This window comes from Hypanus sabinus, chromosome 31, assembly GCF_030144855.1.
Source record: "Hypanus sabinus isolate sHypSab1 chromosome 31, sHypSab1.hap1, whole genome shotgun sequence".
NCBI classification, from domain to species: Eukaryota; Metazoa; Chordata; class Chondrichthyes; order Myliobatiformes; family Dasyatidae; genus Hypanus; species Hypanus sabinus.
In genome coordinates, this window is record NC_082736.1 from 275,819 (window position 1) to 302,401 (window position 26,583).

General features: G+C 49.7%; 1 protein-coding gene and 1 pseudogene across 1 annotated transcript in view; one reads left to right on the forward strand and one right to left on the reverse strand.

Annotated features, from left to right (window-relative positions):
* The window catches only part of atg2a (autophagy related 2A), a 464,956-nt gene that overhangs the window by 87,436 nt on the left and 350,937 nt on the right, over positions 1-26,583 (reverse strand). The gene's annotated exons all lie outside the window — the stretch shown is intronic.
* Positions 16,318-17,251, forward strand: LOC132383722 (mediator of RNA polymerase II transcription subunit 20-like; annotated as a pseudogene).

The following is a 26,583-nucleotide window of genomic DNA, read 5'->3' on the forward strand; positions in this document are numbered from 1 at the left end:
GGACGCCGGTACGTACGGTCAGACACGTGAACCCGCTCTCACCAAGCGCCCGACAGGCCGGACGCCGGTACGTACGGTCAGACACGTGAACCCGCTCTCACCAAGCGCCTGACAGGCCGGACGCCGGTACGTACGGTCGGAAACGTGAACCCGCTCTCACCAAGCGCCCGACAGGCCGGACGCCGGTACGTACGGTCGGACACGTGAACCCGCTCTCACCAAGCGCCTGACAGGCCGGATGCTGGTACGTACGGTCGGACACGTGAACCCGCTCTCACCAAGCGCCCGACAGGCCGGATGCCGGTACGTACGGTCGGAAACGTGAACCCGCTCTCACCAAGCGTCCGACAGGCCGGACGCCGGTACGTACGGTCGGAAACGTGAATCACAAGGCTCAAGAAGAGTTGAAAGATTAAAGGTACTTAAGCTGTATACAGCCCTGAGCTTCGTCTTCCCACAGGCAGCCACGAAACAAAGTAACGCCACAGAAACGTTCAGAGAACAACATCAACTCCAAAATGCAAAACGGAATCCAAATCACGCAAATATGAAAATGGCGAGCCAAAAACAGAATATAAACACCAAACCACAAACTCATCAAAGCAGTCCACACATACAAAACCTGAGTCCATAGCAGCACAATTAGGCCATTTGGCCCATCCAGTCTGCTCTGTCATTTCATCATGGCTGATCCATTTCCCACTCAGCCCCAATCTCCTGCCGTCTCCCCGTATCCCTTCATGCCCTGACCAATCAAGAATTTATCAACTTTTGCCTTAAATATAAAGACTTGGCCTCCATAGCTGCCTGTGACAATGAATTCTACAAATTCACTCTCTGGCGAAAGAAATTCCTCCTCATCTCTACCTTAAAAGGACACCTCCCCCCCTATGCTGAGGCTGTCCTCTGGTCTTCGGGTCTCCTGCCATAGCAAACATCCTCTCCACATCCACTCTGTGTCCTCTGGTCCTATATGCCCCCACTATAGGAAACATAGTCTCCACATCCACTCTATCTGTGTCCTCTGGTCCTAGACTCTCCCACCATAGGAAACATCCTCTCCACATCCACTCTCTCTGTGTCCTCTGGTCCTAGACTTCCCCACTATGGGAAACATCCTCTCCACGTCTACTCTATCTGTGTCCTCTGGTCCTAGACTCCCCCACTATAGGAAACATCCTCTCCACATCCACTCTATCTGTGTCCGCTGGTCCTAGACTCACCCACTATAGGAAACATCCTCTCCACATCCACTCTATCTGTGTCCTCTGGTCCTAGACTCTCCCACCATAGGAAACATCCTCTCCACATCCACTCTCTCTGTGTCCTCTGGTCCTAGACTTCCCCACTATGGGAAACATCCTCTCCACGTCTACTCTATCTGTGTCCTCTGGTCCTAGACTCCCCCACTATAGGAAACATCCTCTCCACATCCACTCTATCTGTGTCCGCTGGTCCTAGACTCACCCACTATAGGAAACATCCTCTCCACATCCACTCTATCTGTGTCCTCTGGTCCTAGACTCCCCCACTATAGGAAACATCCTCTCCACATCCACTCTCTCTGTGTCCTCTGGTCCTAGACTTCCCCACTACAGGAAACATCCTCTCCACATCCACTGTATCTGTGTCCGCTGGTCCTAGACTCCCCCACTATAGGAAACATCCTCTCCACATCCACTCTAGCTGTGTCCTCTGGTCCTTGACTCCCCCACTATAGAAAACATCCGCTCCACATCCACTCTATCTGTGTCCTCTGGTCCTAGACTCCCCCACCATAGGAAACATCCTCTCCACATCCACTCTATCTGTGTCCTCTGGTCCTAGACTCCCCCACCATAGGAAACATCCTCTCCACATCCACTCTATCTATGTCCTCTGGTCCTAGACTCCCCCACCATAGGAAACATCCTCTCCACATCCACTCTCTCTGTGTCCTCTGGTCCTAGACTTCCCCACTATAGGAAACATCCTCTCCACATCCACTCTATCTGTGTCCTCTGGTCCTAGACTTCCCCACTATAGGAAACATCCTCTCCACATCCACTCTCTCTGTGTCCTCTGGTCCTAGAGTTCCCCACCATAGGAAACATCCTCTCCACATCCACTCTCTCTGTGTCCTCTGGTCCTAGACTCCCCCACTATAGGAAACATCCTCTCCACATCCACTCTATCTGTGTCCGCTGGTCCCAGACTCCCCCACTATAGGAAACATCCTCTCCACATCCACTCTATCTGTGTCCTCTGGTCCTAGACTCCCCCACTCTCGGAAACATCCTCTCCACATCCATTCTATCTGTGTCCTCTGGACCTAGACTCCCCCACTACAGGAAACATCCTCTCCACATCCACTCTATCTGTGTCCTCTGGTCCTAGACTCCCCCACTATAGGAAACATCCTCTCCACATCCACTCTGTCTGTGTCCTTTGGTCCAAGGCTCCCCCACTATAGGAAACACCCTCTCCACACCCGCTCTATCTGTGTCCTCTGGTCCTAGACTCCCCCACTACTGGAAACATCCTCTCCACATCCACTCTATCTGTGTCCTCTGGTCTTCTGGTCTCCTGCCATAGCAAACATCCTCTCCACAAGGCCTTTCATGATAGGTTTCAACAAGATCACCCCTCATTCTTCTGAATTCCAGCAAATACAGTCCCGGAGCCGTCAAACGTTCTTCCTATGACAAGCCATTCAATACTGGAATCATTTTCCTGAGCCTCCTTTGAACCCTCTCCAGTTTCAGCACATCCTTTCTCAGATAAAGAGCCCAAAACTGCTCACAGTACTCCACATGAGGCCACACAAGTGCTTTATGAAGTTTCAACCTGATATTCATTCCTGCTTTTATATTCTGACCCTCTTGAAATGAAAGCTAATGTTGTATTTGCCTTCCTCACCACAGACTCAATCTGCAAATTAACCTTTAGGAAATCTTGCATAATCACTCCCAAATCCCTTGCACCTCCAATTTTTGTATTTTCTCTCCATTTAGAAAATAGACAACCCTTTCATTTCTTCTACCAAAATGCCGGACCGTACACTTTCCAACACTGTATTCCATTTCTGTGCCCATTCTCCTAATCTGTTTAAATTCTTCTGTAGCCTCTCTACTTCCTCAAAACTATGTGCCCCTCCAAGAATCTTCATATACTCTGCAAACTTTGCAACAAAGCCATCAATTCCATCACCCAAATCATTGACATATAAAATGTAAAAGCAAGCAGTCCCAACACAGACCCCTGTGGAACACCACTAGTCACCAGCAGTCGATCAGCAACGGCTCCCTTCATCCCCACTCCTGGCCTCCTGCCAATCAGCCACTGCTTTATCCAGGCGAGAATCTTTACTGTTTAACCAAGGACTCGTAGCTTGTTAAGCAGCCTCATGTGTTGCCCCTTGTCAAAGGCCTTCTGAAAACCCAACCCCACAACATCAACCGATTGTCTATCCTGCCTGTTATTTCTTCAAAGAATTCCAACAGATTTCTCAGGCAAGATTTTCCTTTGAGAAAACCATGTTGACTACGGCCTATTTTATCATGTGCTCCGCATACCCTGAGACCTCATCCTTAGTAATCGACTCCAACATCTTCCCAACCACTGAGGTCAGACTAATTGGCCTGTAGTTTCCTTTCTTCTGCCTCTCGTCCTTCTTAAAGAGTGGAGTGACATTTGCAATTTTCCAGTCTTCTAGAACCGTTCCAGAACCCAGTGACTTGTGAAAGATCATTACTAATGCCTCCACAATCTTTTTAGCCACATCCTTCAGAACACTGGGATGTAATCCGTCTGGTCCAGGTGACCTGTCTATCTTCAGACCTGTCAGTTTCCCAAGAACCCATACCAGGCAAGGTGAATGGGTCTATTGATGATTACAGAATGTCTCTCTGGTGCTTCCCGCTCCCTCCCCTCTCCCTTCCCCTTTCCCCAACCACGATTCCCCTCTCCCTGCCCCCTTCCCACTCTCAGTCCACAATAGAGACCCAGATCAGAATCAGGTTTATCATCACTCACATGTCATGAAATCTGTTTTTTTTGCAGCAGTAAAATGACTACATTATTCTGCAGAAGTCTTTGGCACCCAAACTACATAACTGTGCCCAAGAGTACTACGATATAGAAACACCAAAATACGTGAGGAGCTCTTGTTTTGAATGCCAACCATACAGAACCTTCCAGACTGAATCTGGTTGTTTAGTTAATTTCGAGATACAGGGTGGAGTAGGTCATCCCGGCCCAACGAGCTGCAATGCCCAGTAACCCCCTAATCACCGGATAATTTACAACCACCAATTATCTGAGTAACCGGGACGTGGGAGGAAACCAGAGCCGGGTGAAGCCCACACCTTTCACGGGAGAACGGAGAGAGACAGTGCCTGAACTCCAACGTGCTGAGCTGTAATCGTGCCGTGCTAACCCTGGTACCTGGTAGCTGCTGTCATATGTATTGAGGGCCAGTGAAACCAGAGTTTTACATTGCCACCCCTACAGAACACTTCCCCACTGCAGCGTAGCGACATAGCACGAGGGATAAAGAACATCAGAATGTAGAATAAAGTGGCAGAGTTACAAACAGAGTGTGTTGCAGCCAAACAATCAAGATCAAAGATCCCAACACAGTGGATCATGAGGTCAAGAGCCCATCTCATCAGACTGGGGATCGTTCAAAAGTATTCTGTAGTTAACACCCCTGTTAGCTGAAGCTGGGCGGCGGTGTTAGCTGTGAGGAGGATGCAGGGTGACTTGGATAGGTTAGGTGAGTGGGCAAATTCATGGCAGATGCAATTTAATGTGGATAAATGTGAGGTTATCCACTTTGGTAGCAAGAACAGGAAAACAGATTATTATCTGAACGGTGGGCAATTAGGAAAAGGGGAGATGCAACGAGACCTGGGTGTCATTGTACACCAGTCATTGAAGGTGGGCATGCAGGTACAGCAGGCTGTGAAAAAGGCAAATGGTATGTTGGCATTCATAACAAAAGGATTTGAGTACAGGAGCAGGGAGGTTCTACTGCAGTTGTACAAGGCCTTGGTGAGACCACACCTGGAGTACTGTGTGCAGTTCTGGTCCCCTAATCTGAGGAAAGACATTCTTGCCATAGAGGGAGTACAAAGAAAGTTCACCAGATTGATTCCTGGGATGGCAGGACTTTCATATGAAGAAAGACTGAATTGACTAGGCTTATACTCACTGGAATTTAGAGGATTGAGGGGGGATCTTACTGAAATGTATAAAATTCTAAAGGGACTGGACAGGCTAGATGCAAGAAGATTGTTTCCGATGTTGGGGAAGTCCAGAATGAGGGGTCACAGTTTAAGGATAAAGGGGAAGCCTTTTAGGACCGAGATGAGGAAAAACTTCTTCACACGGAGAGTGGTGAATCTGTGGAATTCTCTGCCACAGGAAACAGTTGAGGCCGGTTCATTGGCTATATCTAAGAGGGAGTTAGATATGGCCCTTGTGGCTGAAGGGATCAGGGGGTATGGAGAGAAAGCAGGTACAGGATTCTGAGTTGGATGTCCAGCCATGATCATACTGAATGGCAGTGCAGGCTCGAAGGGCCGAATGGCCTACTCCTGCACCTATTTTCTGTGTTTCTACAGAGAGTGCTCTAACTGGCTGCATCATCGTCTGGTCTGGAGGGGGCGGGGGAAGGGGAAGGTTGTAAACTCAGTCAGCTCCGTCATAGGCACCAACCTCCCCAACATCCAGGACATTAACACGGAGCGATGCCTCAAAAAGGCAGCGTCCATCATTAAGGACCTCCATCACCCAGGACCTGCCCTCTTCTCATCACTACCATCAAGTGGGGGGGGGGTGGGTACCGGAGCCTGAAGACACACACTCAGTGATTCAGGAACAGCTTCTCCCCCTCTGCCATCAGGGACGGGGTACAGGAGCCTGAAGACACACACTCAGCGATTCAGGAACAGCTTCTCCCCCTCTGCCATCAGGGAGGAGGTACAGGAGCCTGAAGACACACACTCAACGATTCAGGAACAGCTTCTTCCCCTCTGCCATCAGGGAGGAGGTACAGGAGCCTGAAGACACACACTCAACGATTCAGGAACAGCTTCTTCCCCTCTGCCAACAGGGAGGAGGTACAGGAGCCTGAAGACACACACTCAACGATTCAGGAACAGCTTCTTCCCCTCTGCCATCAGGGAGGAGGTACAGGAGCCTGAAGACACACACTCAGCGATTCAGGAACAGCTTCTTCCCCTCTGCCATCAGGGAGGAGGTACAGGAGCCTGAAGACATACACTCAGCAATTCAGGAACAGCTTCTCCCCCTCTGCCATCAGGGATGGGGTACAGGAGCCTGAAGACACACACTCAGCGATTCAGGAACAGCTTCTCCCCCTCTGCCATCAGGGAGGAGGTACAGGAGCCTGAAGACACACACTCAGCGATTCAGGAACAGCTTCTCCCCCTCTGCCATCAGGGAGGAGGTACAGGAGCCTGAAGACACACACTCAGCGATTCAGGAACAGCTTCTCCCCCTCTGCCATCAATTCCTGAATGGACATTGAACTCATGAACAACACCTCACTCCTTTTTCCTCTCTTTTTGCAATATTTATTTAATTCTTACTGCGATTCACAGTGTTTATTACTCTGTACTGCTGCTGCATAACAACAAATTTTATGACATTTGCTGCTGATATTAAACCTGATCCTGATTCTTATAACAGCGGGAAAAGCTGTCCTTGAGCCTGGTGGGACGAGGGACAGAGGCACCCGGAGACTCCAATGACCCTCTGGAGTTGCAGGGGGACGGGAACAGTCAGTGGAGAGAGATGCTGGTGAGACCTCAGACAAAGTCAGGGATCGCAAGGTTGTGCACGGTCTGACTAGTGCCCTGAATTGTGTATATTTCAATGCAGGAAGTATGGTAGGAAAGTCAGGGATAGCAAGGTTGTGCACGGTCTGACTAGTGCCCTGAATTGTGTATATTTCAATGCAGGAAGTATGGTAGGAAAGTCAGGGATAGCAAGGTTGTGCACGGTCTGACTAGTGCCCTGAATTGTGTATATTTCAATGCAGGAAGTATGGTAGGAAAGTCAGGGATAGCAAGGTTGTGCACGGTCTGACTAGTGCCCTGAATTGTGTATATTTCAATGCAGGAAGTATGGTAGGAAAGTCAGGGATCGCAAGGTTGTGCACGGTCTGACTAGTGCCCTGAATTGTGTATATTTCAATGCAGGAAGTATGGTAGGAAAGTCAGGGATCGCAAGGTTGTGCACGGTCTGACTAGTGCCCTGAATTGTGTATATTTCAATGCAGGAAGTATGGTAGGAAAGTCAGGGATAGCAAGGTTGTGCACGGTCTGACTAGTGCCCTGAATTGTGTATATTTCAATGCAGGAAGTATGGTAGGAAAGTCAGGGATCGCAAGGTTGTGCACGGTCTGACTAGTGCCCTGAATTGTGTATATTTCAATGCAGGAAGTATTGTAGGAAAGTCAGGGATCGCAAGGTTGTGCACGGTCTGACTAGTGCCCTGAATTGTGTATATTTCAATGCAGGAAGTATGGTAGGAAAGTCAGGGATCGCAAGGTTGTGCACGGTCTGACTAGTGCCCTGAATTGTGTATATTTCAATGCAGGAAGTATGGTAGGAAAGCTGGATAAGCTCAGGGCAACACCTGGAATTACGTAGCCATTAGTGAGATTTGGTTGCAGGAGGGGCAGGATTGGCAGCTCGGCAGAACAGGAGGGATTAAAGAGAGAGGGGTTACTGGTCAGGAAAATGTCATGGCAGTGTCAGTCAGGACAGAGTGGAGAACTGGTCCGGTGAGGCATTGCGGGTGGAACTGTGGGATAGGAAAGGTAGGACCACTTTAATGGGGCTGAACTCCCAACCACCCAGCAGTCTGCAGGATGTAGAGGAACAGATTTGTAGAGAGATTGCAGACTGTGTAAGAAACATAAGATTGTTTAGAAGGTGATTTTAACTTTCCACATATTGACCGGAACTCCCAAACTGTAAAAAGATGAGATGGGATAGAGTCTGTCAAATGTGTTCAGGAAATTCCCTGACACAGAAGTGCCAACGAGAGAGTGTGTAATACTGGATCTGCTATTGGGGAATGAGTCAGGGCAGGTGACAGATCTTTGGATATGGGAGACTTTGCATGCAGTGATCACAATGCCAATAAACTCAAAGTAAACATTCAAAAAGATAGGCCTGGCCTGCGGGTTGAGCTTCTAAATTGGAGAAAGGCCAAGTTTGAAGCTATCAGAAATGATCTGGCAAGTGTGGATTGGGACAGGCTGTTTTCTGCCTACGGCGGCCTTGGTAAGTGGGAGGCTGCAAAAGTGAAATGTTGAGAGCACAAAGCTTGTACGTGCCTGTCAGAATAAAAGGTAACGATAACACGTGTAGGGAGCTTGGTTTTCAAGAGCTGTTGAGGTTCTGGGTAAGAAGGGAAAAGGAGGTGCATAGCAGGGACAGGCAGGAAGGAACGAATGAGGTGCTGATGGAATACACAAAATGCAAGAGAACACTTCAGATAGAAATCAGGACGGCTGAAAGAAGGCATGAGGTTTCTCTAGCAGAAAAGGTGATGCAGCATCCTCAGAGATTCTACAGATACATGAACAGCAAAAGGATTGCAAGGGACAAGATTGGTTCTCAGGAAAATCAGAATGGTAATCTACGTGTGGAGCCAGAAGAGAGGGGGAAGATCTTAAATGAATTTTTTGCAACTGTATTTACTCAGAAGACAGGCGCAGAGTGTATAGAAGTGAAGCAAAGTGGCATCGGTGTGTGGATGAGTGGGCGAGAGGTGCAATCTTGCTGAGGTAAAAAAAGGTACGGTCGGTAGGTACTTTTTTCATTTATTCTGACTAATCTGGGATCAGGTATGGGGGAGACAGTCAGAGCAGTGGTGTGCTCCGTATGCAGTATGTGGGAGGTCAGGGTCAACACAGTGGTCCCTGACGACCACACCTGCAAGAGGTGCGTCCAGCTGCAGCTCCTATCAGACCGAGTTAGGGAGTTGGAGCTGGAGCTGGATGAACTACGGCTCATTCGAGAGACAGAGACAGATAAGAGTTATCGGGAGGTAGTCACACCAAAAAGACAGGAGGTAGGCAAATGGGTGACAGTCAGGAGAGGCAAGGGGGAGCAGACAGAGAGAACAGAGCACCCCTGTGGCCGTTCCCATCAACAATAAGTATACCGTTTTGGATACTGTTGGTGGGGATGACCTACCAGGAACAAGTTGCAGTGATCCTGTCTCTGGCACTGAGGTTGCACCCTCGACTATGAAGGGGAGGAGGGAAGAGAAGAGAGCGGTAGTGATAGGGGATTCTATAGTCAGGGGGGCAGATAGGAGATTTTATGGGGAAGATCGGGAGTCTCTGATGGTACGTTACCTCCCTGGTGCCGGGGTCCGGGACATCTCAGATCGGGTGCAGGTTATTCTCGAGAGGGAGGGCAAGAATCCAGATGTTGTGGTCCATGTAGGGACCAACGTCGTGGGTAGGATGAGTGAGGGGGTCCTGCGTAGGGAGTTCAGGGAGTTAGGTGCGAAGCTGAAGGGCAGGACCTCCAGGGTAACAATCTCAGGATTGCTACCTGTGCCACGAACGAGTGAGGCAAGGAACAGAAGGATTATAAAGATTAATACGTGGCTGAGAGGATGGGGCAGGAGGGAGGGCTTCAGGTTTTTAGATAATTGGGCTTTGTTCCAGGGAAGGTGGGATCTGTTCCGACGGGACAGTTTACATCTGAACTGGAGCGGTACCAACATTCTTGCAGGAAAGTTTGCTAGTGCTGCTCGAGGGGGTTTAAACTAAATTTGCAGGGGGCAGGGATCCAGAATGCAAGAGAGGATAGTGAGATGAAGAATAAAGGACAGGTGGGGACTACACAATTCTGGAATATTAAGTGTGTAGTAGAGAAAGGTGAGGCGGAACAAGTGATAAGGAGGACACATGTACAGAGGGATGGTCTGACAGAACATGGAGTTAAATGTGCAGAAAGAATAAGTAAATTTTGGAAGGACAACAAAATTCTAGAGGTGTATAGCCCGATGGGAGTTCGGGGAGCTGGGTTAAGCACAATAAGCAGCGATTTAAACAGAGAGAGGAGAAATGGGCTAAAAATTCTATATCTGAATGCACCAAGTGTCAGAAATAAGGCGGATGAGCTTGAAGCTCAGGTGCGAATGGGTAACTATGATGTTGTTGGGATAACAGAGACATGGCTGCAGGGAGATCAGACCTGGGAAATGAATGTGCAAGGGTATACGTGCTATCGTAAGGACAGAAATGTGGGCAGAGGGGGTGGGGTGGCCCTGTTGGAGAGGAATGAGATTCAGTCCTTTGCAAAGGGGGACATAGGATCAGGAGAAGTGGAGTCTGTGTGGATAGAACTGAGGAACAGTAAGGGCAAAAGGACCCAAATGGGTGTTGTCTACAGGCCACCAAACAGTAGCATGGATATTGGGTGCAAGTTTAATAGGGAGTTAACATTGGCATGTGGCAAAGGTAATATCGCGGTAGTTATGGGGGATTTCAACATGCAGGTGAACTGGGAGAATCAGGTTGGTGCTGGACCCCAGGATAAGGAGTTTGTAGAGTGCCTACGGGATGCATTCTTGGAACAGCTTGTACGAGAGCCGACCAGGGACAAGGCTATTCTGGATTTAGTCTTGTGTAATGAACAGGATTTGATAAGCGATCTTGAAGTAAAGGAGCCATTAGGAGGTAGTGACCATAATATGACGCTTTTATCTGCAATTTGAGAAGGATAAGGGCAGCTCGGAGGTGTCAGTGTTGCAGTTGAACAGGAGAGACTATAGAGCCATGAGGGAGGAGCTGGCCAAAGTTGACTGGACGGATAGCCTAGCAGAAAAGACAGTGGAACAGCAATGACAGGTATTCTTGGGAATAATTATCAAGGTGCAAAACCAGTTCATTCCCCAGAGAAGGAAGGATTCAAAGGGGGGAAAGGGGGCACAGTGGTTGACAAAGGAAGTCAGGGATTGCATAGCATTAAAAAAAAGAAGTATGACAGAGCTAAGGTGAGTGGAAAGACAGATGATTGGGAAATTTTTAAGGAACAACAGAACTTAACTAAAAAGGCAATGCAGGGAGAAAAAATGAGGTACAAATGCAAGCTAGCCAGGAATATAATAGAAGATAGCAAAAGCTTTTTGAGGTATGTGAAGAGAAAGAAGATAGTTAAGAACAATGTTGGGCCCTTGAAGAATGAATTGGGTGAAATTGTTATGGGAAACAGAGAAATGGCAGAAGAATTTACTAAGTACTTTAGATCTGTCTTCACTAGGGAAGACACAAGCAATCTCCCAGATGTATGCACGGGCCAAGGACATAGGGTAACAGAGGAAATGAAACAGATTGACATTAGGAAGGAAATGGTGATGACAAGACTGATGGGACTGAAGGCTGACAAATCCCCAGATCCAGATGGTCTGCATCCTAGGGTACTAAAGGAGGTGGCTCTGGAAATTGCAGATGCATTGGTAAACATTTTCCAATGTTCCTTAGATTCAGGATCAGTTCCTGAGGATTGGAGAATGGCTAATGTTATCCCACTTTTTAAGAAAGGAGGGAGGGAGAAAACAGAGAACTATCGACCTGTCAGCCTAACATCGGTGGTGGGGAAGATGCTAGAGTCCATTACTAAAGATGAAATAGTGGCACATCTAGATAGCAGTGATAGGATTGGGCCGAGCCAGCATGGATTTTCCAAGGGCAAATCATGCTTGACTAATGTATTGAAGTTTTTCGAGGATGTAAGAAAGTAAGTTAGACGGGGGAGATCCAGTGTACCTTGATTTTCAGAAGGCATTTGATAAGGTCCCACATAGGAGATTGGTGGGTAAAATCAAAGCTCATGGCATTGGGGGGAAGACATTGACATGGATAGAAAACTGGTTGGCAGATAGAAAGCAAAGGGTAGCGGTGAATGGGTGTTTCTCGGAATGGCAGGTGGTGACTAGTGGGGTGGCACAGGGCTCGGTATTGGGACCACAGCTGTTTACAATTTACGTCAACTATTTAGATGAAGGCATTGAGAATAACATCAGCAAATTTGCTAATGATACTAAGCTGGGTGGCAGTGTGACATGTGATGAGGATGTTAGGAGAATTCAGGGTGACTTGGATAGGCTGGGTGAGTGGGCAGATACTTGGCAGATGACGTTTAATGTGAATAAGTGTGAGGTTATCCACTTTGGGAGTAAGAACAGGAAGGCAGATTATTATCTGAATGGTGTAGAATTAGGTAAGGGAGAAATACAAAGTGACCTAGGAGTACTTGTTCATCAGTTACTGAAGGTGAATGAGCAAGTGCAGCAGGCAGTGAAGAAGGTTAATGGAATGTTGGCCTTTATTACAAAGGGAATTGAGTACAAGAGCAAGGAAATCCTCTTGCATTTGTACAGGGCCCTGGTGAAACCACACCTGGAGTATTGTGTACAGTTTTGGTCTCCAGGGTTAAGGAAGGACATCCTGGCTATAGAGGAAGTGCAGCGTAGATTCACGAGGTTAATTCCTGGGATGTCCAGACTGTCTTACGCAGACAGGTTAGAGAGACTGGGCTTGTACACGCTGGAATTAAGGAGATTGAAAGGGGATCTGATTGCAACATATAAGATTATTAAGGGATTGGACAAGATAGAGGCAGGAAATCCGTTCCAGATGCTGGGAGAGTCCAGTACCAGAGGGCATAGTTTGAGAATAAGGGGTAGGTCATTTAGGACAGAGTTAAGGAAAAACTTCTTCTCCCAGAGAGTTGTGGAGGTCTGGAATGCACTGCCTCAGAAGGCAGTGGAGGCCAATTCTCTGGATGCTTTCAAGAAGGAGCTGGATAGGTATCTTATGGATAGGGGAATCAAAGGATATGGGGACAAGGCAGGAACCGGGTATTGATAGTAGATGGTCAGCCATGATCTCAGAATGGCTGTGCAGGCTCGAAGGGCCGAATGGTCTACTTCTGCACCTATTGTCTATTGTCTGGGAATGTGGGATTGGTAGTGAGAGATGCTCAGGTTAGGAAGGAAGGGTGCAGAGAAGATTCACAAGATTGTTATCGGGATTTGAGAGTTTGAGTTATAATGACGGATAGACTGGAACTTTAACTTTGAAGTGTAGGGACGATCTTAGAGAGATTTATAAAATAATGATTTTACGATTTTATGATATTCTGAATTATGGCTGGATTAGAAGGGATGAGGCTGGACAAACTTGGACTGTTTTCTCAAGAGCACCAGAGGCTGAGGGGAGATCTGACTGAGGTTTGTAAGATCTTAAGAGGCACAGATAGAGTGGACAGACAGTATCTGTTTCCCAGAGTTGGAATGTCTAATAACAGAGGGCATGCATTGAAGGTGAGAGGGGGAAAGTTGAAATGGGATGTGAGGGGCAAGGTATTTTTTTTACATGGGGAGTGGGGGGGCTGGAACGAGTTGTCAGGGGTGGTGGCCCAGGCAGATACATTCTGGCTGGTTTGGGCACAGAGCAGCTGACCTGGCTTGCTAGCCACTACTCAGAAGCGTTGGAGTTGATGTGGCATAACCGTGGGAGATTGTCTCGGACATTTCACTTGCAATCGCAAGACTCTTGGACAGCGATAAATAAAATAGCCGCAGGCCTGTCACCCTTGTCTGGTGGAGGGAGAGTTGACTTGGGGGCGGTGCAGCCTCATATGTAGTGAGGACTAGGCCTCAAGCCTCGGGCTCGCCTGCTACTGCAGGCCAGGTGAGAGACGTGGAGGTGCAACAGCGTGGTTGAGCTTGGCTGGGGCAAGGCGTCGGCTGTCAGTGCTGCCCTCCCATGTCCGGGAGGTGCAATGTCAGGCTGCACTGCTTGTGTCTGTACACTGCCAGGAGACTCGGTCGCTCAGTGTCTTGGATAAGACGTTTTGTTTTGAGTGAATATGCTTCTTTGATCAATATTTTGAATTATGTTACTCACTATTTTGAATGTTTTGCACCTTGACCCCATAGGAACACCATCTCGTTCAGCTGTATCTACACAGTGCCTATAAAAATTATTCACCCCCCCGCTTGGAAGTATTTGTGATTAGTTGTTTTACAACACTGAATCACAGTGGATGTAATTTGGTGTTTTTATCACTGATCAACAGAAAATGACTCTTTCGTGTCAAAGTGAAAACAGATCTCTACAAAGTGATCTAAATTAATTACAAATATAAAACTCAAAATAACTGATTGCATAAATATTCACTCCCTTTAATATGACACACAAAACCATCATTGGTGCAGCCAACTGGTTTCAGAAGTCACGTCATTAGTGAAATGGAGATCACCGTGCGCAGTCAAGTAAAACGACCCCTGTATCTGGAAAGTCCAACTGCTGGTGAGTCAGTATCCTGGCAAAAACTACGCCATGAAGACAGAAGAACACTCCAAGCAACTCGTAAAAAGGTTACTGAAAAGCACAAGTCAGGAGGTAGATAAAAGAATATTTCCAAGTCACTGAATATTCCTTGGAGTTCAGTTAAGTCAATCATCAAGAGATGGAAAGAATATGTCACAGCTGTATAACTGCCTGGAGCAGGCTGTCCTCAAACACTGAGTGACCGTGCAAGAAGGGGACGAGTGAGGGAGGCCACCGAGAGACCTGTGACAGCTCTGGAGGAGTTACAAGCTTCAGTGGCTGAGATGGCAGAGACTGCGCATACAACTGTCGCCCGGGGGCTTCACCAGTCACACTTTATGGGAGAGTGGCGGGGAGAAAGCCACTGTTGAAAAAAACCCACATGAAACCTCAGCTGGAGTTTGCCAGAAGGCATGTGGGAGACTCTGAAGTCAGCTGGAAGAAGGTTCTGTCGTCTGATGAAACCAGAATCGAGCTTTCTGGCCATCAGAATAAACATTGGTGTGAGCCAAACACTGCACAGCATCAAAAACACACGGTCCCCACCGTGAAGCACGGTGGAGGCTGCATCACGCTGTGAGGATGTTTCACTGCAACAGGCCCTGGAAGGCTTGTGAAGGTAGAGGGTAAAATGAATGCAGCAAAATACAGGGAAATCCTGGAGGAAAACCTGATGCAGTCTGCAAGAGAACTGCGATTTGGGAGATTTGTTTTCCAGAAAGACAATGACCCCAGGCACAAAGCCAAAACTACACAGGAATAGTTTAAAAACAACAAAGTTAATGTCCTGGAGTGGCCAAGTCAGAGTCCGGACCTCAATCCAATTGAGAATTTGTGGCTGGACTTGAAAAGGGCTGTTCACTCACAATCCCCATGCAATCTGACAGAGCGTGAGCAGTTTTGTGAAGAAGAATGGGGAAAACTGCAGTGTTCAGATGTGCAAAGCTGATAGAGACCTATCCACACAGACTCAAGGCTGTAATTGCTGCCAAAGGTGCATCTACTAAATACTAACTTGAAGGGGATGAGCAATCAGAAATTTTGTGTTTATATTTTTAATTAATATAGATCACTTTGTAGATCTATACACCTTGACACAAAAGAGTCTTTTTCTGTTGATCAGTGTAAAAACAGCAAATTAAATCCACTGTGATTCAATGCTGTAGAACAATAACACGTGAAAACTTCCTTGGCGGGGGGGGGGGGGGGGGGGCCATTGCATACTTTTTAATAGGCACAGTATATGGTTTGAATAATGATTAAAATTGAGTTGATTTGACCTGAGAGATGTTTAAATAGGTACCGGAATGTGAGGGAGATGGAAGGATGTGGGGATTAGTTCAGTCGGCCATTTGATTACTATTTGAGTTGTCACTGTGGGTGCACGGTCACAGAGGGGCCTACCACCACAAGAGAGAAGTGTGAGAAACACCCACACACAGCTTTATGGATCACCAGCAGATGATCTGTGAGAGGAATAATTTAAAAGGGATGTGTGAGGAAACGTCCACACACAGGGTTAAGAAGAGATGGTGATGGATGACAAAACTTGAATGGTATTTAGACAGATGCAGAGATGAAAGGATTTAGAAGAGGCATAGGTGAAAGGCGGACATTTTGGTCAGCATGGACAATGTGGGCCAAAGGGCCTGTTTCTGAGCTGTTTCAGCAGCCGTTTGATGGGCCAAAGGGCAGGTTTGTGTGTTTATGATTTCTGTCGGACTGGGGGAGGGTGGAGGGGTGAAGAGAAGAACTGGAAAGCCAACAGTGTTAGTGTTAAAGTGCTGGAGAAGGGGGTCTGTTGGGAGAGGGTAGTAGGCCATGGAAGGGGAGGGGGGAGCAGCAGTGGGAGGTCTGTGGGCAAGTTCATTCTGTCCAAAGCAGGGATTTCAACCTTATTTGATGGTATTGGTCCCATGGCATAAGAAAGGCGGCGCAGGATGGGGGTCGCCTGTGTTTCTCAGATCCCAGCAGTGAGGGGAAGATTGTCCAGCAAGCGGGGAGATGCCGGGTGCTGTGAAGCAGGGCACATTCTGAGCGGGTTGTGAAACTTATCATGCAGGACCGACTGTGGGCATCCAGGGCCAGCCTGCAAAGTTCATGTACATTATGCACAACACTGCGCATCCTCTTAGCTGCTTTGCACTTTTTGAAAACAGGCCCTACCTGGTTGCCGACACAAACTTTGACACACCCATGGTCAAGCTGAAGGGGTTTTTCCAGAATGAAAGCCGAGGGCCTCGCTATCAGTCTGGCGACTTTCTGATTAAGGTTGGGACAGTTACCATGGGACCCAGTGTCCGTGGCGTAACTACTGAAGTAGAGTACTGTCCTTGCATAGTGTTAAGTGACTGCTGGAATCTCATGATGGAATTCATGCAGAGTTTCATGGGAAACCATACCCCTGGAATCCCACCTGTATTCTCGACAAAGCACGATGGCATTTATACGCCCACAGACACAGCCGTTCAGTAAAATCCGGAAACAGCAGCAGGCTCCTGTATCAGGAATGAGATAGGCTGCTTTGTACCGACAAATCTAAACCACTTCTTCATTGAATCTGGCAACTTAATCCTTTCGATGAAGTGCATTTGGTATCACTCAAGATACAATAATTTTGCAATGTGTTTTCTTCTTGCGGGAAGAATGGGGCAAAATAGTTTATTTCTTTCCGCCTCTGCTGGCAGGTAGCAGCACCCGGTTTCCAATGGCCAGAAGTTTTCTGCAATGTTGACCTTTATTTCTTCTCAATTCTCCTCTACTCACAGTGACTAGCCTGCCTGTGAAATAACTAGAGCAGCATTGCTGGATTAAAAATAGTCCTGGTGTGACATGAAGAAGCCAGTGACCAGTGAGATGAGCTTACGCCACTACTTCCTCCGATTCAGCTGTACCAGGAAGGCTGGATGGAGTCACTTGCTCCACAGGGTGACAGACAAGAAGTGGGCTTGATTCAATTTCCTAATTAATTAATCCAGGGATGGTTTTTAGATCGGCTAATTCAGAAATCTTGTCTAGCTGTGGACAGTGTGTGAAATGGTGATGCTAAATAGCAGAGAAAGCTGAAAAGCCTCTTAACTGAATAATTCTGAGAATAAATATGTCTGGAGATGCTGGAATAAAAACGGTGTTGGAACTCCTGACTGACAGGAGAGCATTCAGGTGGTTTGACGCATCATTGAAGAGAGTTCTTTGAAACTTACTGAGCTTAAATGTTAACGCTCTGTTGATGCTATCTCATCTGACAATTTTCTGTTTTTATAACAACGTAATTTTTCGCCTTCTCTGCAAATACATAGTTACTTGTAGGAAATTATCTATAAAGCAGGATTGAATGGCCAAAAAAAAAGAAAGGTGTGGAGACCTTTCTATTCACGAACCGGTCACCGTATCTGTTTCTGCCAGGCTCCATCCTTCAGACCTCTTCCCTCCCGCAGCCAAAGACGTTCACCCTGTGTGTGCCCCCACCCCCCAGGTGGAAGACTAAACGCAGACAGACAGGGGAAGGTGAATCTAACGGAGTCTCGGCGAGGGAGACCACAAAGCTGTCAGATCGAGGACACCCCCGTCGGAGCGGAGGGAAACGGAAAGGTTCGCGCAGGGGGAGAGGGGGAGAGGGGGAGAGGGGGAGAGGGGGGAGAGGGGGGGAGAGGGGGAGAGGGGGAGAGGGGGAGAGGGGGAGAGGGGGAGAGGGGGAGAGGGGGAGAGAGGGAGAGAGAGAGAGAGAGAGAGAGAGAGAGAGAGAGAGAGAGAGAGGAGAGAGAGAGAGAGAGAGAGAGAGAGCGAGAGAGCGAGAGAGCGAGAGAGCGAGAGAGAGAGCGAGAGAGGAGAGAGAGAGAGAGAGAGAGAGAGAGAGAGAGAGAAAGAAAGTTCTCCAACACTGGAGAAGTGAACATCAGGCCTGCGAGCTGTACAGGAAATTACGTCTTCTTGCTTTCTAACTGTGCAAGAGGCCAGCAGGCAGACAGAGCAGACTCAGGCTGGTTTGTTCTCATTCATCAGTGGATGGGTGTAAAGGAGCAAAATGACTGTCGGTGCAGACCGGAGGCAGCATTAACGACACAGTAAGAGTAAATACAGAAGCAGTTCAATAAACCACAACCTGCAAGGAACTGAGTGTGGCTATACGATTAGTTTACACAGAAAGACTGATTGTAAGTACAACAGGTGACTCAGACAGGAAATGATAAGGAGACCAGGACCACTCCACTTCACAGCAGCAGGACATGTGAAACACAGTGACAACGCCTAAAACCTTGGCACAGTACTGGGGGTATGAGGAGTGGGGTGCATGGGGGTGTGGGGAATGAAAGGTGCTGAGGCCTGGCTGATATGGATGTAGTGGTGGTTGGGGGTGAGGAAGGGCGGGTTGGGGGTAGGAAGGGCGGGTTGGGGGGAGGAAGGGCGGGTTGGGGGAGGAAGGGCGGGTTGGGGGGAGGAAGGGCGAGTTGGGGGGAGGAAGGGCGAGTTGGGGGAGGAAGGGCGAGTTGGGGGGAGGAAGGGCGAGTTGGGGGGAGGAAGGGCGAGTTGGGGGGAGGAAGGGCGAGTTGGGGGGAGGAAGGGCAAGTTCGGGGGAGGAAAGGCAAGTTGGGGGGAGGAAGGGCGAGTTGGGGGAAGGGCGAGTTGGGGGAAGGGCGAGTTGGGGGGAGGAAGGGAGAGTTGGGGGGAGGAAGGGAGAGTTGGGGGGAGGAAGGGAGAGTTGGGGGGAGGAAGGGAGAGTTGGGGGGAGGAAGGGAGAGTTGGGGGGAGGAAGGGAGAGTTGGGGGAGGAAGGGAGAGTTGGGGGAGGAAGGGAGAGTTGGGGGGAGGAAGGGGTGAGTTGGGGGGGAGGAAGGGTGAGTTGGGGGCGTGGAAGGGTGAGTTAGTGGGTGGTGGTGGTTGATCAGCCTGACATTTTGAGGGAAGTAACTGTTTTTGAGTTTGGTGGTCCTGATGGGAGTGGGACAGACAGTCCGTGAGCAATGGGAGGGGGTGGCAGCTCAGAGCACTGTTCTGACTGGTTCTCTCTGCACCGATGCCTCAGTGAGCTCCTTCCTGATTGGGCCACCGGGAGTCAGCTTCCAGCAGGAAAGCAACAACAATGTGCCACTGACGTCCTCATTGTCTGACTTAAGGTCTTGCAGGACCCGAGTCTGGGCAGGTGTGAAAATGATGCACCGTTCATTCCTGTGATAGATTTCTCTGTGCAATGGGGGAGCAGGATTTTCTGTTATCATGGTCAGCTGTCCATACACTGGACAGCAACCCCTCAACCCCTCTTCTCCACCGCCCATTCCACCTTGCCGGCCAGCCCACATTGCTGAGCTCCCTCACTGACAGTCACAAAATGCCAAGCTCCCTCACTGACCATCACACAACGCCGAGCTCCCTCACTGACCATCACACAATGCCGAGCTCCCTCACTGACCGTCACACAATGCCGAGCTCCCTCACTGACCGTCCCACAACGCCGAGCTCCCTCATTGACCGTCCCACAGTGCCGAGCTCCCTCACTGACTGTCCCACAGTGCCGAGGCTCCCTCACTGACTGTCCCACAATGCCGAGCTCCCTCACTGACTGTCCCACAGTGCCGAGCTCCCTCACTGACTGTCCCACAATGCCGAGCTCCCTCACTGACCGTCCCACAGTGCCGAGCTCCCTCACTGACTGTCCCACAGTGCCGAGCTCCCTCACTGACTGTCCCACAATACCGAGCTCCCTCACTGACTGTCCCACAGTGCCGAGCTCCCTCACTGACTGTCCCACAATACCGAGCTCCCTCACTGACTGTCACGCAATGCCGAGCTCCCTCACTGACCGTCACACAATGCCGAGCTCCCTCACTGACCGTCCCACAGTGCCGAGCTCCCTCACTGACAGTCCCACTATGTCGAGCTCCCTCACTGACCGTCACACAATGCCGAGCTCCCTCACTGACCGTCCCACAATGTCGAGCTCCCTCACTGACTGTCACACAATACCGAGCTCCCTCACTGACTGTCACACAATGCCGAGCTCCCTCACTGACTGTCACACAATACCGAGCTCCCTCACTGACTGTCACACAATGCCGAGCTCCCTCACTGACCGTCCCACAGTGCCGAGCTCCCTCACTGACCGTCCCACAGTGCCGAGCTCCCTCACTGACCGTCACACAATGCCGAGCTCCCTCCTCACTGACCATTTCACAATGCTGAGCTCCCTCACTGACAGTCCCACTATGTCGAGCTCCCTCACTGACCATCACACAATGCCGAGCTCCCTCACTGACCGTCCCACAATGTCGAGCTCCCTCACTGACTGTCACACAATGTCGAGCTCCCTCCTCACTGACCATTTCACAATGCTGAGCTCCCTCACTGACAGTCCCACTATGTCGAGCTCCCTCACTGACCGTCACACAATGCCGAGCTCCCTCACTGACCGTCCCACAATGTCGAGCTCCCTCACTGACTGTCACACAATGTCGAGCTCCCTCCTCACTGACCATTTCACAATGTCGAGCTCCCTCACTGACTGTCACACAATACCGAGCTCCCTCACTGACTGTCACACAATGCCGAGCTCCCTCACTGACCGTCCCACAGTGCCGAGCTCCCTCACTGACCGTCCCACAGTGCCGAGCTCCCTCACTGACCGTCACACAATGCCGAGCTCCCTCACTGACCGTCCCACAATGTCGAGCTCCCTCACTGACTGTCACACAATGTCGAGCTCCCTCCTCACTGACCATTTCACAATGCCGAAACCTCTCCTTACCACCCCTCCAATAGTGAGGGACTCCTTCGCCACCCTGTCCACACTCAGGTATTCTCTCTCCGCACCTCCCCGGCGGCTCACCCCCCTCACCGTCCATCCCCCGGCATGCAGCTGCCTCCTCCCTGCCTCACGTCTTAATAAGCTGGTAAGGAAGGCGGGCTCTGTCGTGGGCACAGAACTGGAGAGTATGACATCGGTGGCAGAGCGGAGGGCGCTGAGTAGGCTACGGTCAATCATGGAAAACCCTGAACATCCTCTGCACAGCACCATCCAGAGACGGAGAAGCAGCTTCAGCGGCAGGTTGCTGTCAATGCAATGCTCCTCAGACAGGATGAAGAGATCATTACTCCCCAACGCCATTCGGCTCTGCAATTCAACCACCAGGGGCAAGACTTGTTAAAGTGCCTGGGTTAGGACTGAGCTTAAGTTACCACTCAATGCACTTTAGTAAACTATTTAAGAACTTTTTAAAAGCTATTTATTAATGCTTTTTGGGAGGGTGATTTTAGATGCATATCATATTTATACTGAGTTAAATACTGTATGCAATTAGTTTTGCTACAATAAATGTATGGGACACTGGAAAAATTGTTGAATTTCCCCTTGGGGATGAATAAAGTATCTATCTATCCGGTTTGGCGGTTCAGTCTCGGGAGGACAGCCGTGGGCGTGTGAGAGGACGACAGGCTGAGTAAGAAGGCGGGCCTCTCGCTGGGGGGCAACGAGATGCTTCACAGGGGCTCCTCTGCTCCTGAATTTTCCAGAGACAGCAGCACATACCATTCAAAGGGCAGGGGTAGCTTTCTCTCTCTCTCTCTCACATCACGACAGCGAGCGCAGAGAGATTTAAAGGGATTCAGCAGGTGTTGGGTAGGTAGAAAAAGCGAACAGGAGTGATAGGTACAGTATGAATGTTTAAAAGATCTTTGGACAGGGACACGGATGGAAAAGGTGAAAGAGACGGACCAGGTCAGGTGGGCACAGCTCCCGCCTTTCTCCACAAGGGTTTCCTGAACTTTGAGTCCCAAACCCACCCAGCAAGCAGAGCGGGTTCAGGGGAACTCCCCCACCCCCGGGAGCCCCTTCACCAGACACAGGATCGAGGGATGGCTCACACCCCTAGGAGCTGTACACCAGCACAGGTCCAACTCCCCGGCCACCTGTAAAGATCTCCCAGCGACTACCTGCGTTTCCACACACGGTGATAACTGGGTGGTGCCGGCTCGTTAGGAATGAAGGGCCTGTGACAATGTCACATCCCTAAACAAAACCTCCCAGAAATATTTGAAACAGCACCTTCCCAACTGTGCCAGTCTTGTCACAATACCCACTGAAACAAGTACAAAATACCTCCCAGCACTGCGATGTGGTCAAAGTTGGTATGAGATCCCTGATGGGACAACACAGACCATACACCGGACACGGAAAGGGTTCAGACTGGAGCGAATCAGAGAGTTTCTCTCCCATACACCAGACACGGAAAGGGTTCAGACTGGAGCGAATCAGAGAGTTTCACTCCCGTACACCAGACACGGGAAGGGTTCAGACTGGAGCGTATCAGACAGTTTCACTCCCATACACCGGACACGGAAAGGGTTCAGACTGGAGCGTATCAGAGAGTTTCACTCCCATACACCGGACACGGAAAGGGTTCAGACTGGAGCGAATCAGAGTTTCACTCCCATACACCGGACACGGAAAGGGTTCAGACTGGAGCGTATCAGAGTTTCACTCCCGTACACCGGACATGGAAAGGGTTCAGACTGGAGCGTATCAGAGTTTCACTCCCGTACACCGGACACGGAAAGGGTTCAGACTGGAGCGTATCAGAGAGTTTCACTCCCATACACCGGACACGGAAAGGGTTCAGACTGGAGCGAATCAGAGAGTTTCACTCCCATACACCGGACACGGAAAGGGTTCAGACTGGAGCGTATCAGAGAGTTTCACTCCCATACACCGGACACGGAAAGGGTTCAGACTGGAGCGAATCAGAGAGTTTCACTCCCATACACCGGACACGGAAAGGGTTCAGACTGGAGCGTATCAGACAGTTTCACTCCCATACACCGGATCTCCCATCCCACGGTTGAGGGGGGATTTGATCGAGGTATTTAAAATTTTGAGAGGGATAGATAGAGTTGACGTGAACAGGCTGTTTCCATTGAGAGTAGGGGAGATTCAAACTAGAGGACATGATTTGAGAGTTAGGGGGCAGAAGTTTAAGGGAAACACGAGGGGGTATTTCTTTACTCAAAGAGTGATAGCTGTGTGGAATGAGCTTCCTGTAGAAGTAGTAGAGGCCAATTCAGTTGTGTCATTTAAGGTAAAATTGGATAGGTATATGGACAGGAGAGGAGTGGAGGGTTATGGGCTGAGTGCGGGTAGGTGGGACTAGGTGAGATTAAGGGATCGGCACGGACTAGGAGGGCCAAGATGGCCTGTTTCCGTGCTGTGATTGTTATATGGTTATATGGTATCAGAGTTTCTCTCCCATACACCGGACACGGAAAGGGTTGAGACTGGAGCATATCAGAGTTTCACTCCCGTACACCGGACACGGAAAGGGTTCAGACTGGAGCGTATCAGAGAGTTTCACTCCCATACACCGAACACGGAAAGGGTTCAGACTGGAGCGTATCAGAGTTTCTCTCCCATACACCAGACACGGAAAGGGTTGAGACTGGAGCGTATCAGAGTTTCACTCCCGTACACCAGACACGGAAAGGGTTGAGACTGGAGCGTATCAGAGAGTTTCTCTCCCGTACACCGGACACGGAAAGGGTTGAGACTGGAGCGTATCAGAGTTTCACTCCCGTACACCAGACACGGAAAGGGTTGAGACTGGAGCGTATCAGAGAGTTTCACTCCCGTACACCGGACACGGAAAGGGTTGAGACTGGAGCGTATCAGAGTTTCACTCCCGTACACCGGACACGGAAAGGGTTGAGACTGGAGCGTATCAGAGTTTCTCTCCCGTACACCGGACACGGAAAGGGTTCAGACTGGAGCGTATCAAAGTTTCACTCCCGTACACCAGACACGGAAAGGGTTCAGACTGGAGCGTATCAGAGAGTTTCACTCCCGTACACCGGACACGGAAAGGGTTCAGACTGGAGCGTATCAGAGTTTCTCTCCCGTACACCGGACACGGAAAGGGTTCAGACTGGAGCGTATCAGAGTTTCACTCCCGTACACCGGACACGGAAAGGGTTCAGACTGGAGCGTGTCAGAGAGTTTCTCTCCCATACACCAGACACGGAAAGGGTTGAGACTGGAGCGTATCAGAGAGTTTCACTCCCGTACACCAGACACGGAAAGGGTTCAGACTGGAGCGTATCAGAGTTTCACTCCCGTATACCGGACACGGAAAGGGTTCAGACTGGAGTGTATCAGAGAGTTTCTCTCCCATACACCAGACACGGAAAGCATTCAGACTGGAGCGTATCAGAGTTTCACTCCCGTACACCGGACACGGAAAGGGTTCAGACTGGAGCGTATCAGAGTTTCACTCCCGTACACCGGACACGGAAAGGGTTCAGACTGGAGCGTATCAGAGAGTTTCACTCCCGTACACCGGACACGGAAAGGGTTCAGACTGGAGCGTATCAGAGTTTCACTCCCGTACACCAGACACAGAAAGGGTTCAGACTGGAGCGTATCAGAGAGTTTCACTCCCGTACACCAGACACAGAAAGGGTTCAGACTGGAGCGTATCAGAGTTTCACTCCCGTACACCGGACACGGAAAGGGTTGAGACTGGAGCGTATCAGAGAGTTTCACTCCCGTACACCAGACACAGAAAGGGTTCAGACTGGAGCGTATCAGAGTTTCACTCCCGTACACCGGACACGGAAAGGGTTGAGACTGGAGCGTATCAGAGAGTTTCACTCCCGTACACCGGACACGGAAAGGGTTGAGACTGGAGCGTATCAGAGTTTCACTCCCGTACATCGGACATGGAAAGGGTTGAGACTGGAGCGTATCAGAGTTTCACTCCCGTACACCGGACACGGAAAGGGTTGAGACTGGAGCGTATCAGAGAGTTTCACTCCCGTACACCGGACACAGAAAGGGTTCAGACTGGAGCGTATCAGAGAGTTTCACTCCCGTACACCGGACACGGAAAGGGTTCAGACTGGAGCGTATCAGAGTTTCACTCCCGTACACCGGACACGGAAAGGGTTCAGACTGGAGCGTATCAGAGAGTTTCTCTCCCATACACCAGACACGGAAAGGGTTGAGACTGGAGCGTATCAGAGAGTTTCACTCCCGTACACCAGACACGGAAAGGGTTCAGACTGGAGCGTATCAGAGTTTCACTCCCGTACACCGGACACGGAAAGGGTTCAGACTGGAGCGTATCAGAGTTTCACTCCCGTACACCGGACACGGAAAGCATTCAGACTGGTCTTTTGTTGACAGGAGAGGCAGCTTGCTTGGAAAAGCCGAGCATATTTACTCTGTAACCTCAGCGCAATTGAATGCAAATTGCAGAGCTGTTTTCTGTCTCTGGGACAAAAGCCCATCAAAGGGAGAACTTTAAAAACATGCTGCAGCTTTAGGCAAACCAGGAGCTCCATCTCCCTGCATGACTTAGGTCATCAAGTCCACCTGGCTCACAGACACAGTTACACTTCCTCATTCCTGTCGTGTCCCGCAGATTCCACCCTCCAGGCGGGGGCGGGGTGGGCACCAACACCACCGCTGGTGGGGAGGTGGGAGGAAACCCACACAGACGTATAGAGCCGGTGGTCGGGATGAAAATCGGGTCTGTGGAGCTATAAGACACCAGCACAGCGATTTCTCTGTGCGTGCGATGGAAGGCCTCTGTCCAATGGCTTTCGACTTTGAAACTGAAGATCCCGTCAGAGGCACTTAATGTAAGAACCCAGCAGGGACACCAGCTTACCTACGTGCGCGCGCACACACACACACACACACACACACACACATATAGTTCGGGTACCTGAGTCTTTTACACAGTCCTGTAGTAATTTTATGTATCGCACTGTACTGCTGTCAAAAAAAAAACAAATTTCCTGACGTGTGTGAGTGATGATAAACCTGATTCTGATCTGGGTCTCTATTGTGGACTGAGAGTGGGAAGGGGGCAGGGAGAGGGGAATCGTGGTTGGGGAAAGGGGAAGGGAGAGGGGAGGGAGCGGGAAGCACCAGAGAGACATTCTGTAATGATCAATAAACCAATAGTTTGGAATCAAATGACCTTGCCTTGTGTCTCAGGGCTGGGTGTGTCTGTACCCACCCCTGACACTCCTTCTCTGCTCCTGTCCCACACCCCTCCAACGGCGTCCCACCGTCACCATTCCCAACATCTTCTGCTCCTGCCAGATTTACAAACTCGCTCTCCGCTCCACGTTGACAAGAGTGTGTGAGTGAGTGAGTGTGTGTGTGTGAGAGTGAGTGAGTGAGAGTGTGCGTGCGTGTGTGTGTGTGAGTGAATGTGT